Raw genomic sequence first — 14,278 nt, 5'->3', positions numbered from 1 at the left:
CTCAGTATTCTCCACCATTACGTCTGGGGGACCTAATTTTGTATTCTCCTCAAATCAATTTGTGGAACTCTTCAATACTACACTAACTTGTTTGCCAATCACTCTGACAACAGATTTCTGATTAGTGACATGAATGTACATAGTAACCTAGATTAATTCAATGAGTGAAAAAAATCATGTTTTGTCATATTTAACCTCAGAGGCAATTATTAGAAAAAACAGCTTATTTACAATGTTACAAAAAAAGCAACTCTCAATCACACATCTGGTTTTCAACTGAAATGTAATAAAAATCAGCAAAATTGTCAAACAGTGGAATTATAAAAATACTCTTGCACAAATGCAATTAATACATTTAAATATTTGTATCTCAAAATGCAAAAATATCCCAATTTAATTTTTCTATTTTTTTCCCAAAAGGTACAAGACCACAGCAGTCCACCAGTCAAATTTTGCCTTCCAGTTGTTTTTTAACTTGGGTTCACATGTAAATTGTTGGTCAGCTGCTCTTCTCATGTTTCAAACACAATTCAAAAAAAAGAAAGTTTTGGCATCCATCCAAAATGAGGCTTTGCATCTATTCTTCCCAAGGCTGCATTTACATATCAGAGATTTGTTTGATGTCGGAAGGGTAAGGATATGAAACAGCTTTCCTTTCAGGAGTTCTATTTTATATAACATGTACAGCCAAATGAAAAATAAAAGCATCAAAATTGAAATTTCTATTGAGACTGGAACAAAGGATTTTCAACAAAAACTGTGAGAGAGAATATTGCACATAATAAATAAATAGATAAATAAATAAATAGAATCGCATTAAAATAAATATCGCATTGAGCAGGACTGAATTCAATCCTACATAAAAAGGGATTAGTACTCCTAGCAAGGGGTAAAAATTAACCTCTGCAAATGATACCCATTGCATCATCACAAGGTGTTCAAGTGTAGTCTGTAAAAAAAATGACTGGAGGCTGGTATTTTACAATCACTACAATTATAAATATAAAAGAACTGATAAGGAATATACTGTGTTCTCACATTTTGGTTTTGAGTGTTCCATCAAAACAACATGGCTCTTGGAATTCTGTGCTCTGGTAGAAAATTTAAAACTTAAGTTTCTAATGCCACACTTTATCTTTAACCACTTCAAAAGTAATGTCTGTGGGTTAACTGAAAATTATTCAACCAGTATAACCTTGACAATAGTGGACTGCCAATTAAACACATTTGGAGTCACCCAATACCTCATCCACAATGCAAATTACTTTAAATGGGATTAAATGTTAATGCAAGATCTAAATTAACATCACAGTTGTTTGTAATCCAGACAGATATTAAATTTGAAAATAGTATTGACTTTAATACCTGATGTATATTTTGATCTTTAATATTTGATTTAATCATGTGATACCTGCAATTTTGTTTTAAGTAGAGAACCCAGTAAAAGATAGATTTATGTATAAAGGAAGTCTTTTCCTGCAAATCTAACATGATCTATATGAAAATTAACTGAGTTACAGGCACTCAAAATAGCTGCATCGTGCTACTATGTAATTCCATGCACGTACATCGAAATTAATTCGATCTGAATTTCTTGTTTGTATGGTGAATCACTGAATTGTTCAGATCCAGCAAATAAGCTGCCTCTTGACAAAATAAATAACAAGATATTGCTGAAAATGGCCTGGAATCCAAGAGTTAAGGGCATAACAAAAGTAAATTATATAGTTGCTTTTTCAATAATAAAAAGTAAAATAATTGCAGGTAAAAACAAACAAAATTACATTTTCTTGGCTACCCTTTGGGATGAAAGAAAACAAATGATGCTGACTCACAATGGACCTTAATTAAGCGGAAGCACTCTCTTTTTTTTTAAATTTTTTATTTTTCACACCATAAATCACAATAGCCATGATATACACTTTTTCTTTTTCACACATTTACAGTGACTTTTTCTCCCCCCCCACCTCCTCCCAAGCCACCCCCCCATCCCCCCCCTCTCATCCATTTTAGGTATACAATCTAGGTTGCATTAATTCAGTCAGACAATGTTGTCATTCAACAAAAACACACCAGAAATTCTACAGAGTCCATTCTTTTCTTTCCTTCTCCTTCCATCAACTTAAGTAATGTTTGTCCCCGGTAGGTTTTCGCTATTGTATTTAATGTAAGGCTCCCATACTTGTTCGAATATTTCAATATTATTTCTTAAACTATATGTTATTTTTTCTAATGGAATACATTTATTCATTTCTATATACCATTGTTGTATTTTCAAATTATCTTCCAATTTCCAGGTTGACTCTCTTAGAAAATTCTGAAGGTAAATAAGCAAATTTCAATGCTATAGTCAAACCATTATAAACAGAAAAGGAGAATAACAACGTCCTTGGTCAAGGTTTTTTCAGTGTGTCAAATCACAGGTTAATTTTGATATACAATCTAAACCAACTTTCAAAAATCTAAATCATGACTAATCCTGAGACTAGGGCATAATGGGACGTCATGATTTACGTCGTGGTTAGCACAATGCTACGCAGGTTCGAATCCAATGCTGTCTCTAAGAAATTTGTAGGTTCTTCCCACGTCTGCATGGGTTTCCTCTGGCTGTTCCGGTTTCCTCCCACCTTTCAAAAATAGGTGGGTTAATGGATGTATTTGGGGCAGCACAGGTGTGTGGGATGCAAGGGCCCGTTGCCATGCTGAATCTTTAAATTTTTTTTAAAAACCTATGAAATGGGAAGTTAAAAGAGGCACAAGGGGATAGTTCTTCATTCAGAGGGTGGTAGACAAATGGAGTGAACTGCAAGAGGAAGTGTTAGAGGCAGCTACCTCAGCTACCTTTATGAAACACTGATAACTATGTGGATGGGAGGAGATTGGAAGGGTTAGGGCCAAATGCAGGCAAGTCAGAGGGCATATTGTTCAGTGTGGACAAATTGGGCCTGTGGGTCTGTTTCCATGCTGCAAGATGATGATTGTGAGAATGTCTGGAAAATACTGCAATCAAGGTAATTAATTACAAGGCCTTGTAGTTCAATAAAAAAGAAAATTCAGCAGTCAATATTTTGAATAGACAATTGCAAGAGATTGAGAAAAGATAATCAAGTTCATAAACTCAAAGAAGAATCTCACTGGGGGAATCAGAGAGCAAATTTAACTTCTTGGGAGTAACTATCTCAGAGGATCTTTCCTGGACCCAACACACCCTTAGCATAGTGAAAAAAGCACGTCAACATCAGGAGTTTGCGGAGGTTTGGTGTGACATCAGAAACCTGGCAAATTTCTATAAAGCTGTGGTAGAAAGTGTGCTAACTGGCTGCATCACAGTCTGGTATGGAATCACCAATACCCCTGAGTGTAAAGCTGTCCAATAGGTAGTGGACACAACCCAGGACATCGCAGGCAAAACCCTCCAGAATGTTTAATACATCTACGGGGAACGCTGTCTTCGGAGAGCAGCAGCACCACCCACCGTATGCTCTGTTCTTGCTGCTGCCATCAGGAAAAAGGTACAGGTGCAACAAGACTCACACCACCAGGTTCAGAAACCTGCCACCCCTCCACATTCAGACTCCTCAATGGCAAAATCAATCAGAAACTCATTAAGGACTGTTACTTTTGCACTTTATTGATTTTTTTTGGTTCTCTCTGTATTGCACAGTTTATTTACATTCGTTATCTGTTTACAGTTTTGTTTGTTTACATGTTTACACTGGGTACAGTTTATTTTTTTCACTATAGTGGTAAATCTGACACACCCACAAAAAAAAGGAATCTCAGGTTGTGTGTAATGCCATGTATGTAATCTGACAATAAATCTGAAATCTAATCTAAAAATGGACTGGAATAAACAAGGTGCTGTGGCGGTACGCCATTAGGCAGGCAAACCGGCCCCATTTGTCATGTACGTGGCGGGGCAGCCAGCCAAAATGGCGCCACCGGGGGTTTCCTCCTGACCTTGGCACCAGGCTTAGAAGCCTATGCTTGGCGACCCACATGACACCCCGGTGACGTCAGGGCCCCCCAGCGCGGTTTTCAGCCAGGTCCGGGGTGGGATTATAAGACCAGCCAGGCAGCCTGCAATAAATCAGTTTTGCTCATTGAACTCAACCCGTCTAGTCGTGTGATCCTTCAGTTAGCAGAGTGTAGCCGCCACTACAGTGAATATAGTCGCTATATTCTCTATTTTTCAAAGCTGACAAAGTCTGCTTTAGCTATGTGTAGGTGCCAAGGTTTCTCAGGTAATTTAAATGAAAGGGGAGTAGAAGACTTTTTAAATAAGAGGTCCCTGAAATAATAAAAAAAAGACTGGAACTCAAAGCTTAACAAAATGTAAACAATTAAGAGTGCAACTTGAACAGGGTGCAGATCAGGAATTTAGTCAGCATGAAATTCACTGCAAAGAGGGAAAGAACTAGTGGCTGGTATTATATATATTGATACACAAGGTTAAATCAACAAGATAATTTTATCAATAAGTAAATCAGAAAAGTCTCCAGATATAAAACTGAAAATGTGTTGGAATTCATTGCTGTGGCAAATGGAAGAACAATGCATACCCTTGTTTTATGTGAAATCCAAAACGCTTCTCACATCATGGAAAAACATGTACAAGAAGATTTATCAATTGAAAATCTCAAAATCTGAAATTTAAACCTTGTAACCCAATAGGTGTCAATTCAGCAAATTCACAAGCTTGTGTCTAGGGGACATGCACACCAATGTCAAGTATCAACAGTCCAAGAATGAATGGGTAATCACCAGGCAAAACAGCACTTGCCAGGCAGGTAGCGCTAGATTGCATAAATCGGAGGTGATGGGCTCCAGTACAGAGAAGAGGAAATCCATTGCATTGTAGGTTTAACAGGTTATTACAATGGATAGAGAAAACAGGACAATTTTTTTTTATTGGACGTTTCAAATGAAGACATTAATATAAGGAATAAATTGGCAGTTGTTGATATTCATTCAAGGGGATGTGGCTAGAAAAAAGTTATGGCCAACTTGAAGCTTTGTTCTCTCTCCAACAGGATTTATATTTGTTTACATCATTTAACTTGGTTGGTTTCTCTGATTCACCTATCTTTTTAAAAAAAATGATCATCAAAACTCACTTGCACTGCTAAATATTTCCTGAGCAAATGTCTCCTGCTGTTATGCATCTCCCATACACTAACCAAAACGCCAGCCTTCACATTTTGGATTCACCCATAACTCCAGCTATTTTAAATATAGTCAGTATTTCTTCAATATCTGTTCTCAGTCGCGTCCTGACATTTACATGCAATGCATCCATCAGCATGTGCATATTCTTGATCTCTCTCCAGCAGCAGCATTTCTCTATTTTTCAAAGCTGACAAAGTCTGCTTTAGCTATGTGTAGGCCTTCAACAGACCTTATTCTTTTAAGATCAAGGATGGTAAACTTCAATAATTTGACTATGAACAGTCCTCTAGATCTTCCTCCATTTGCAATTTCCTCTGCCCTATTCCTCACTCTATTTTCAGTAAACCTTCTATCTCCCCCTCTTTTCCAGATTTATCAATTCTCATATGAAACTTATGTTAATCTTACATCAATGTGGCATTGAATTTTGAGAACAAAATAATTGTTATAAGCCCAAAAGACCCCAAAAACTAGCAGCAATGGATATGCACCACAATATAGGGTTACTTAAACAAAAGTAGTTTTTAATTATATTTTAACAAGAAAACAGAATTAAACTTTAACTTATTACTTAACCTACTGAACCCACTTAATCCCCCCCTCTAATACTAAGTGTCGGTGTGTGTAATGTATATTTAAGATTAGAAAAGTTCTTTGGATCACAGTCCAGTCTCACTGATTGCAGTAAATTCTTGTACTGTGCACAGATGTTAGCATTAATAAAGTTCACCAGTCTTTTGTTGCTTAACAGGCAAATGGTTACCACTCAGGAGGGTTCTTGCTAGTTTTCAGAGAGAGATTCCTTTTGTTCCAGGACATCCGCACCTGATTCCTTTCCAATTCATCTTGCTGACGAAACTTGCCCCCTTCAGGGTTCTCCAGATGATCCTCTTTCTTTCTTTCGGGTCACCTCAGACCAGACAGCCTTCCAAATGTTTGCCAGCTTTGTCCTTCTGGAACCGATTTCTGTGTCTCTCCTCCCTGTTTCACTCTCTCTCTCTCTCTCTCTGAGAGCAAAACTGTTCTCTGTCTGCCTCCAAAGATCACATGCTCTCCCAGGCCAGCTGTATTCTGCAACTTTGATGCTCTTTCTGCATGGATCCTTTGTCGCCACTGTCGAATTCTTGATAGACCTGTCCCTTCAATGTTCTAAAAATACAAGCTCACAGATAAAAGGTCATGAAACTGAACCATTAACTTCCTTACTTTCTCCAAAAGCTACCTGAGCTCCTGAACATGGCCGACATCTTCTGCTTTCATACCAGGCTTGACAATATCAATGTTTTGTCATGGAACATTGGTTGGAAGGTTGAAAAATCAGTGGCCATTATTCTTATCAAATGTTCAGCCAAAAGGTTAAAAAAAACTGGGAGCTACAGATGACATTAAAAAGCAGGGCCTCAAATAACTATTCACTGGACTTGATATACCAATTAAAAAAATGTTGCAACATTATGTACAAATAAAGAGGTAACTCAGGAAAAGGATTTTAAATTCCCGGTTGCATTGGAGCCACTTGTGAGAATATGAGATATAAAAAAGACAAGTTACATTTAATTAGGCCCTGGACCAAAAATATTACATGAAGATTTGCTTCTGCCATTGGTGTGGGGTTAAATTAGTTGGGCAGTCTTCTTCTCTTCTTCTCTTCTTTGGCTTGGCTTCGCGGACGAAGATTTATGGAGGGGGTAAAAATTAGTTGGGCAGTGATTGGGAAGCAAAAGCATTTTCATAAAGGAAGTAGTCATTTGAGTTATTTAAGAGCCTGCAAAGCAGAGGAAACTGGTAAACAACAAAAATATTTCCAATATTTAATCATCCCTACCTTAATGCAAATTGAATTCATGTTAATTCATTTAAGTATAACTAAGTGGGGAATAACTTGAAGATATTTTGAAAGGAATGGCTTAAAAACCAACAGAGATAGGTATGACTTTCTTTTACACAGTCGCTGCATTCTGGGAAATTAATGCCTTTTGTCCGGAACACGTGTGGTATAAAAATCACAGAACCAGAAGGGAGGTGTCATTCTAGTTCTGACTAATTTTTTTTTTTTTTGCCGAGATCCCTTGTGTCATTTTCCTAGAACGCCTGCAGTGCAATTGTGTACTTTACTTTTCTTAGTGGTTCCTGCACTGCCGTGGCAGTCGGCTGTCTGCTCTCTCCCGCAGCCCCGCTGTCCTGGCGATGTGCTGCCTGCTCTCTGTTGCTGTGGGCCGCTAAGCCTAACCCTAACCCCTCACTTAACCCTAACCAGAACCCCAACCGTAGCCTTAATCCTAACCCAAATCCCACACCTCACCCTAAGGTCTGAATCTTGATATGAGCCCAAAGGACTCCAAAAACTAGCAGTGACAGAAATTCACCAAGACAATGGTTACTCAAACAAAAACGCCTTTAATTCAATATTTAACTTATTACTATTAACTTAACCCCCCTTCTAATTCTAAGTGCACATGTATATAATGTGTATGTGTTCAGGAAAGTTCTTTGTTCCACTGCCCAATCATTCACTTTTCACTTTTTCAAGTTTACTGGTATTAGAAATTGTCCATACTATGCATAGAATTTAATATTTATGACCTTCACCAGGCTCTGGTGCTTTAAATTAAATTGTTACCACAAAGGAAGGCCTTTGTTGGGTTGAGAGAGAGAGATATTTGTTGTTCGTTGGATGGACACACACACACACACACACACACACACACACACACACACACACACACACACACACACACAAATTGATCTCCTTCAATCAGCCACTTCAGTGTTTTGCCAAAGAAACTTTCCCCCTCATGGATTTTTCAAAAGATAATCTCTTCTTCCAGATTACCACAGAGATTTCTTCTTTTTTCCCTACTTCAGGAGAAACACATTAACCAGCCACATCCTCTTGTAATTGACTACAAGGGTTTAGAATAAATAGGCTGAACTCATCTTCAAATGGGGTCTTCCTGCAACTCCTGCAGTAAACTGACTCTCTCTCTCTTTCCCTCCAAATAATCTTTTTTTTTGCTCCGTTTGCAAAACCACATGACCCCTCTTAGAATATTAACCTTTAACCAGCAATTTAAACTTCTGGCACCAGTCTTAATAGCAGAAGATTTTTCAATTCTTGAGGCTAGGTGCTGTGTAAACATGGTGATCCATTAATGCTTATTTGTAAAACTGTTATAAGTATTTTTCCATTGTCTCTGCAAAGCCAATTGGAGACATAGCTCTTGCATTTTAAATGAGATGTTTTTTGAGAAATGTTAATGTCTGTTTGGAAAATGTATCTAAATTAACAATCTATACCTTTTTAAGGTACATCTTATCATAATTTTATTAACCCATTCTGTAACACTCTCCCCCTATAAAAGAATTTTAACACTCAGGTAAAAATTACTTTATAACTAAACTAATTTCTAACTTTACAATCACTATAGTGATAACAATAGCATATTACAATAATGAATTCCAACTATGAGTTTTTCTTTTACATGATCATTTTAACATCTCTACAAGCAATCTGCTATTACATTATTTGTACCTCTGATATGATTAATTTGCAGATTATATTCTTGCAAGATCAAACTCCAGTTTAATAATCTGCTTTTAATTCTTCATTTTATTCAACAGAAGATTGTAGTCAGTAAATATCATTATCGGTTCATGGGTGGTACCCAAATACACATCAAAATTGGTACATCGAGTATTAGAGATAACAGTTCCTTCTCAATAGTGGAATTGTTCCTTTGATGAATATTGATTTTTTTTTAAAAAAAGGAGGCAACTGGGTGGTCAATTTCATCATCATGCTTTTGTAACAAAACTGGACCTGCTCCCCCCTCACTTATATCCACTGTTAAAGAAAATGGCCTGTCAAAATCAGATTTTTTTTAAAAAAGGCTAATGGCATAGTATCTCCTTTAAATTTTCTAAAGCTCTCTGACAAGACTTTGTTCACATTAATTTCTTCTCCTTCTTCAAAAGATTGGTTAAAGGAAGAGTAATTTCTGTAAAATTCTTGTAAAATTTCCTATAATATCCTGCCATTCCTAAAAACCTTCTCACTGCTTTCTTGCCATTGGGAATAGAAAATTCAGAAATCACATGCACTTTAGCTTGAATAGGCGCAACTTAACCCTGACCAACTACATGTCTTACGGATGTCACAGAGGCATGTCCAAATTCACTTTTAGCTAAATCAACTATTTGCCTTGGATAATCTTGCAAACAATTTTTCCAATTCCATCAGATATTCTTCCCATGTGTCACTTTTTGTGACCAAGTCATCAATATAAGCATCTTTATGTTTTAAACCTTGGATTACTGAATTTATCATCCTTTGGAACGTCACAGGGGCATTTTTCATACCAAAAGGTAGCAAATTATAATCGTACAAACCGGATGGTGTCACAAATGCAGAAGTATCTCTTCCTCTCTCTATTAGTGGCACACACCAGTAACCCTTCAACATATCCTCCTTAATAAGAAATGTAGCATTACCAATTTTATCAATACAATCATTAATTCTAGGAATAAGAAAAGCATCCATTTTGGTTACTGCATTAACCTTCCTGTAATCTATACAGAACAGTTCCATCTGTTTTAAGTACCAGAACACAAGGAGAACTTCAATCAGAGTTCGAAGGTCTAATAATATCATTTTTCAATATATATTCCACCTCCTGATCCATGATTTTACTCTTCTGAATGTTTATTTGATAAGGGTGTTGTTTTATGGGATTCACTTCTCCCACATCCACATTAGAACAATTAACTGAAGTCCTTTTTGGCACATCAGGAAACAAATTTGCATATTTCAAAAGCAACTGCTTCATCTGGTTCTGTTCTGGTAAATTAAGATGGCCTAACTTTTCCAAAATTGCTGAATTAGACAGGCACAGAGGAACCATGGTTTCTTTAAGGCTACTCTCACAAGATTCTATTTCCATAATCTTATGATCCATAACTTCATCAACCCTGTCAACAACTAACACTTCTGATACAGACTGTTCTCCACTAACCTTTTCCTCATAGCAAGGTTTCAACATATACCTGGGTTTTATTCTTATGATATAGAGTATTTATCACAGTTATCATTCAGTTTTGATTTCACTCCATATGGTCCAAAATATTTCGCTCTAAGAAGATTGTCTTACATTGGGAACAAAATTAATATTTTATTTCCTGGTTTAAAATTCCTCACTTGATCTTCCTGTCAAATAATTGCTTCAATTTACCCTGAGCATAGCTCTTGCATTTTAAATGAGATATCTTTTGTGAAATGTTAATGTCTGTGTGTGAAGTGTACCTAAACTAAACACGCACAATCTATACTTTTTTAAGATATACTTTATCATGATTTTATTAACCCATTCCATAACAATACAAGGTCACCCACTATGCAGACAATAAACTTATGCCAAGAGATATCAAAATGCACAACTGATCCATTAACAGCTAGAAACAGCCACATGGTAATGAAAGCATGGGACAAACAAAAGTGGCAGTTTATAGTGATTCAGAACCTCTGAGTGAGGAGACCAGTGAATACAAGAGGGATGTTTATCCTGCTGCCTACATATTGACAAACTAACCTGAACCCTAACCCTTATCCTAGATTTGACACTAGGTCTACTAGATTGTGAGCAAGCTTTGCCCTCAGTTTGAACAGTCTGAAACCCACTGCCTCACTCCCCCATCGACAGCCCACCACTATCCTCCAATTATACGTAGTGGGATTACTTAAGGTGGTATATGAGTAGAAAGAAAAAGTTTGAAATCCACTTTTTTTGGTCAATATTTGCAGTAGATTTTCCCACACTCTTATAAATTGTGTGTGCATGTTTTATTAAATTGTGTGTGTATTTTCCCATGCTCCTTTATACATTGTGCACATATCTCTTATTAAATTGTGCACTTTTTTTTCCCCACACTCTTTCATATTGGGTATATTTGTGCTTTACTCCCACACTCTTCTATTAATTGTTGTGTGTTAAAAAGTAACATTTGATAGAAAACCCTTGTGTCCAGACTCATCTCTCACAGACCTGACACTTTCTCAACACAACAATGACCACTGCGGCGACCGATAGAGTTACAGTCGGCGTTACTCACCATTATCCCCTAATTTCAACCTGGCATATAAAACCAGTGGAATATTTTTGAGCCATTTTTAGGGAAAAAAAAACAAGTGGGTCTAACATGCCTTCAAATGTGGTGTGTTGTACATGACATTTGATGCAGATGCCGACACTGTTGAGTTACACGTCCTGCCTCTTTAGTTTGTGGACTGCTGGTATGCTGAATAAAATGGCAGGCTGAATAGAGATTTTCATTTTTGATTGTACAGTGTGAATGATCAATGCCAGGATAATGGAGTCTTGTTGGGGCCTATGCACAAAAACACAGACTGGCCCACAAAATGACCGACAAATGTGGTGACTGCACAGACCTGGGGGTGACTCTGGCCGTCATCCCAGGTAACCTCCAACACGGCAGGAAAATGAGGAACTCTGGCGGGAATGCCGGCCAGTCTCAGACCGGCGCTCTGATGAAGTGGGGCCTGGGGCCCATAAATACAACACCCAGAGCAATAAACCAGGCTTTGGAGTGTGTGTCATTCTTCTCCACACTTGTGTCACGTGAATGCTACAGACTCTTCATAATGGTAAAATCCTGCGAAGGCTGTGTAAAAATAATAACTGACAAGTTTCTGGAAGTGCAAATAAATGATGCAGTTAGTAGGAGATTTAAACTACCCAACACAAGTGGAAATTCTAGGTGAAGGGTATAGTATTTGTAACTGTATTTTTAAAATGAATTTATGCTAACATTGCAAGACAAAATAATGAGGCAAATAATTATGAGCAAATAAAAATGGGAGTAATAGAAGAATCGTAATTATTTAGCAGGATTTAACAATAGTTTTGAAAAAGGCCAAAGACAGCAAGAAGTTTTAAATTGAAGAAAAGCCAACTTTAGCTGGATGACATAAAATAATACAAAAATGGACTGCATTTACAATGGTAACTTAAATATAAATCAGCGTCAGATGCGAGGGAAATATTCAAGCAGTAGTCTACAAGGGTTCAGACACATTATTTTCTAAATAAATAGAGTTCATCAAGGCCAAGAAACATGTCGGATAGAATAAAACCAGAAAACAGGAAGCCAATGGCAAATACAACAGGAATAAAGAAAGGTCGATGAGTAAAGTTATATGGGAATTAGAGTCAGAGATTTCACATCATAGGAACAGCCCCAATACTCCAACTTGTTCATGTCGATCAAGTTGCCTACGCAAACTAGTTTCATTTGCCTGTGTTCTGTCCATAGCTCTCTAAAGCTTTCTTATCAATGTACCTGTCTAAATTAGAAAGGCAGTAAGAGGGTACATGGAAATAAGATCATTGGATTTGAAAAAAGTAAAAAAAAAGAACAGGCCTATTAAAGACCAAAAGATTAGCAGATGTGGTGGAGGGGGGGGTGGGGGGGTGGCGGGCAGAAGCTATGTTCATGGATTTAAGTGGACACTTTCCATCACCTCTCTTATGTAAAAACATTTAAAATCAAGGAAAATGAATGTAAAGTTTTGGAAATTATAAGAAGTGAGTTAAGACATATTAAATGATCTAATAACTGTAAAAGTAAATAAACTGGTCAGAAATGGACAAATACATCAAGCACTCAAAAACGTATGGCTAGCAGAGAGAAAGAGTTCCAGACGACAGGAAGGTATCAACAGACTGGTTAAATGGGTACAAAACAACAAATTGAATAATTCAATCCACAGAGGAGGAAAGTAATGCAGTTCATGAAAGGAAACAAGGCAAGGGAATAAGTTTGAAATAGCAAGGTACTTGGAAATAGAGGCATTGGAGCACAAAACCAGTTTCACAAAGGCAAAAGGACTGAGATATAAAGTGTTTAAAGCTACACATGGGATACTTGCTCGTATGTTGTGCTGTAGCTGATAAAGGCAAGGAGATAAGAACATAAACTAAAAGCAGGAGTAGGCCATCAGTCCCATTGAGCCTGCTCCGTCATTCAGTAAGATCAGGGCTTGTCCGTCCATGGACTCAGCTCCACCTCCTTGCCTTTACCACATAATCCTCAATAATACTACAATGCAAAATTTTATCTGTGTTTTAAATATATTTGAAGAGTCAGCCTCTACTGCTTCTTTGGATAGGGAATTTATTAGATTCACTACTCTCTGGGAAAAACAGCTTCCTCCTAATTTCTGACCCAAGTCTATTCTCCCATTTATGTCACCCAGTTTTGTTCTTGCCTACCAGTGGAAACAGTTTTCCTGCCTCTATCTTATCAATTCCCTCCTTTATTTTTGTATATTTCTATAAGATCCCCTCTCATTCTTCCAAATTCCAGCAGGTATTGTCTCAGGTAATACAATCTCTCCTCAGAAGCTAATCCCCTCATCTCTTGAATCAGAAATTGAGCCAGAATTATATTAAAGCACAAGTTAGATAACAAATTGGAGTACTGTTTGCATTTCTGTGCACCACACAGCAGGATGTGATAATCTGGCACAGAGGTTTGTACATGTATTGCAAGCTCTGGATGATAAAGTGAAAGTTATTTTCTTTGGAATAAAATAAATTAAAAATATGGGATACTCATTAAAGAGTGAGCAGGAAGGATCTATTCCACATGGCAGGGTGATTGACCACCAGAAAGCAGAGAATTGTTAATTGACAGAAATATTTAAATAGAACAAGGAAAAATATTTTTAGCCAGAATTATCCATGTATAGGAACCACTGTCCCAAGATAACAGTTTAAGCATCAAAAAAGTGAAAAAGTATGGCTAAGTACCAAGAGCAGATCGAGTGGTGATCCAAACATCTCTGCCTTTGACTGATATTAAGGCAACAGGTTACATGTCTCCACCACCACAAGGTTTCTTCATGAATTCACTTTTGCTTGAAATGGACCTGAATGACTACTTGAACTGGCTCAGGATCAATCAGTGGAGAATGTCTCTGCCCATCCAACTGCCCTGACCTACAAAGTACCCTCCCCCACCCACTAATCTACATACAAGATCCAAAGACTTAAAAATGAGACTGAAGTGCAATCAGAACTTGAAGGTTAACTTC

At 37.2% G+C, this 14,278-nt stretch overlaps 1 protein-coding gene across 3 annotated transcripts in view; it reads right to left on the bottom strand.

Moving 5' to 3' along the window:
- Window positions 1-14,278, bottom strand: part of nek7 (NIMA-related kinase 7) — a 224,589-nt gene that overhangs the window by 41,828 nt on the left and 168,483 nt on the right. The gene's annotated exons all lie outside the window — the stretch shown is intronic.

Source organism: Narcine bancroftii, chromosome 5 (genome assembly GCF_036971445.1).
Source record: "Narcine bancroftii isolate sNarBan1 chromosome 5, sNarBan1.hap1, whole genome shotgun sequence".
Taxonomy (NCBI): Eukaryota; Metazoa; Chordata; class Chondrichthyes; order Torpediniformes; family Narcinidae; genus Narcine; species Narcine bancroftii.
The sequence above is the reverse complement of the archived record's forward strand: the minus strand, read 5'-3'. Positions and strand labels throughout refer to the sequence as shown.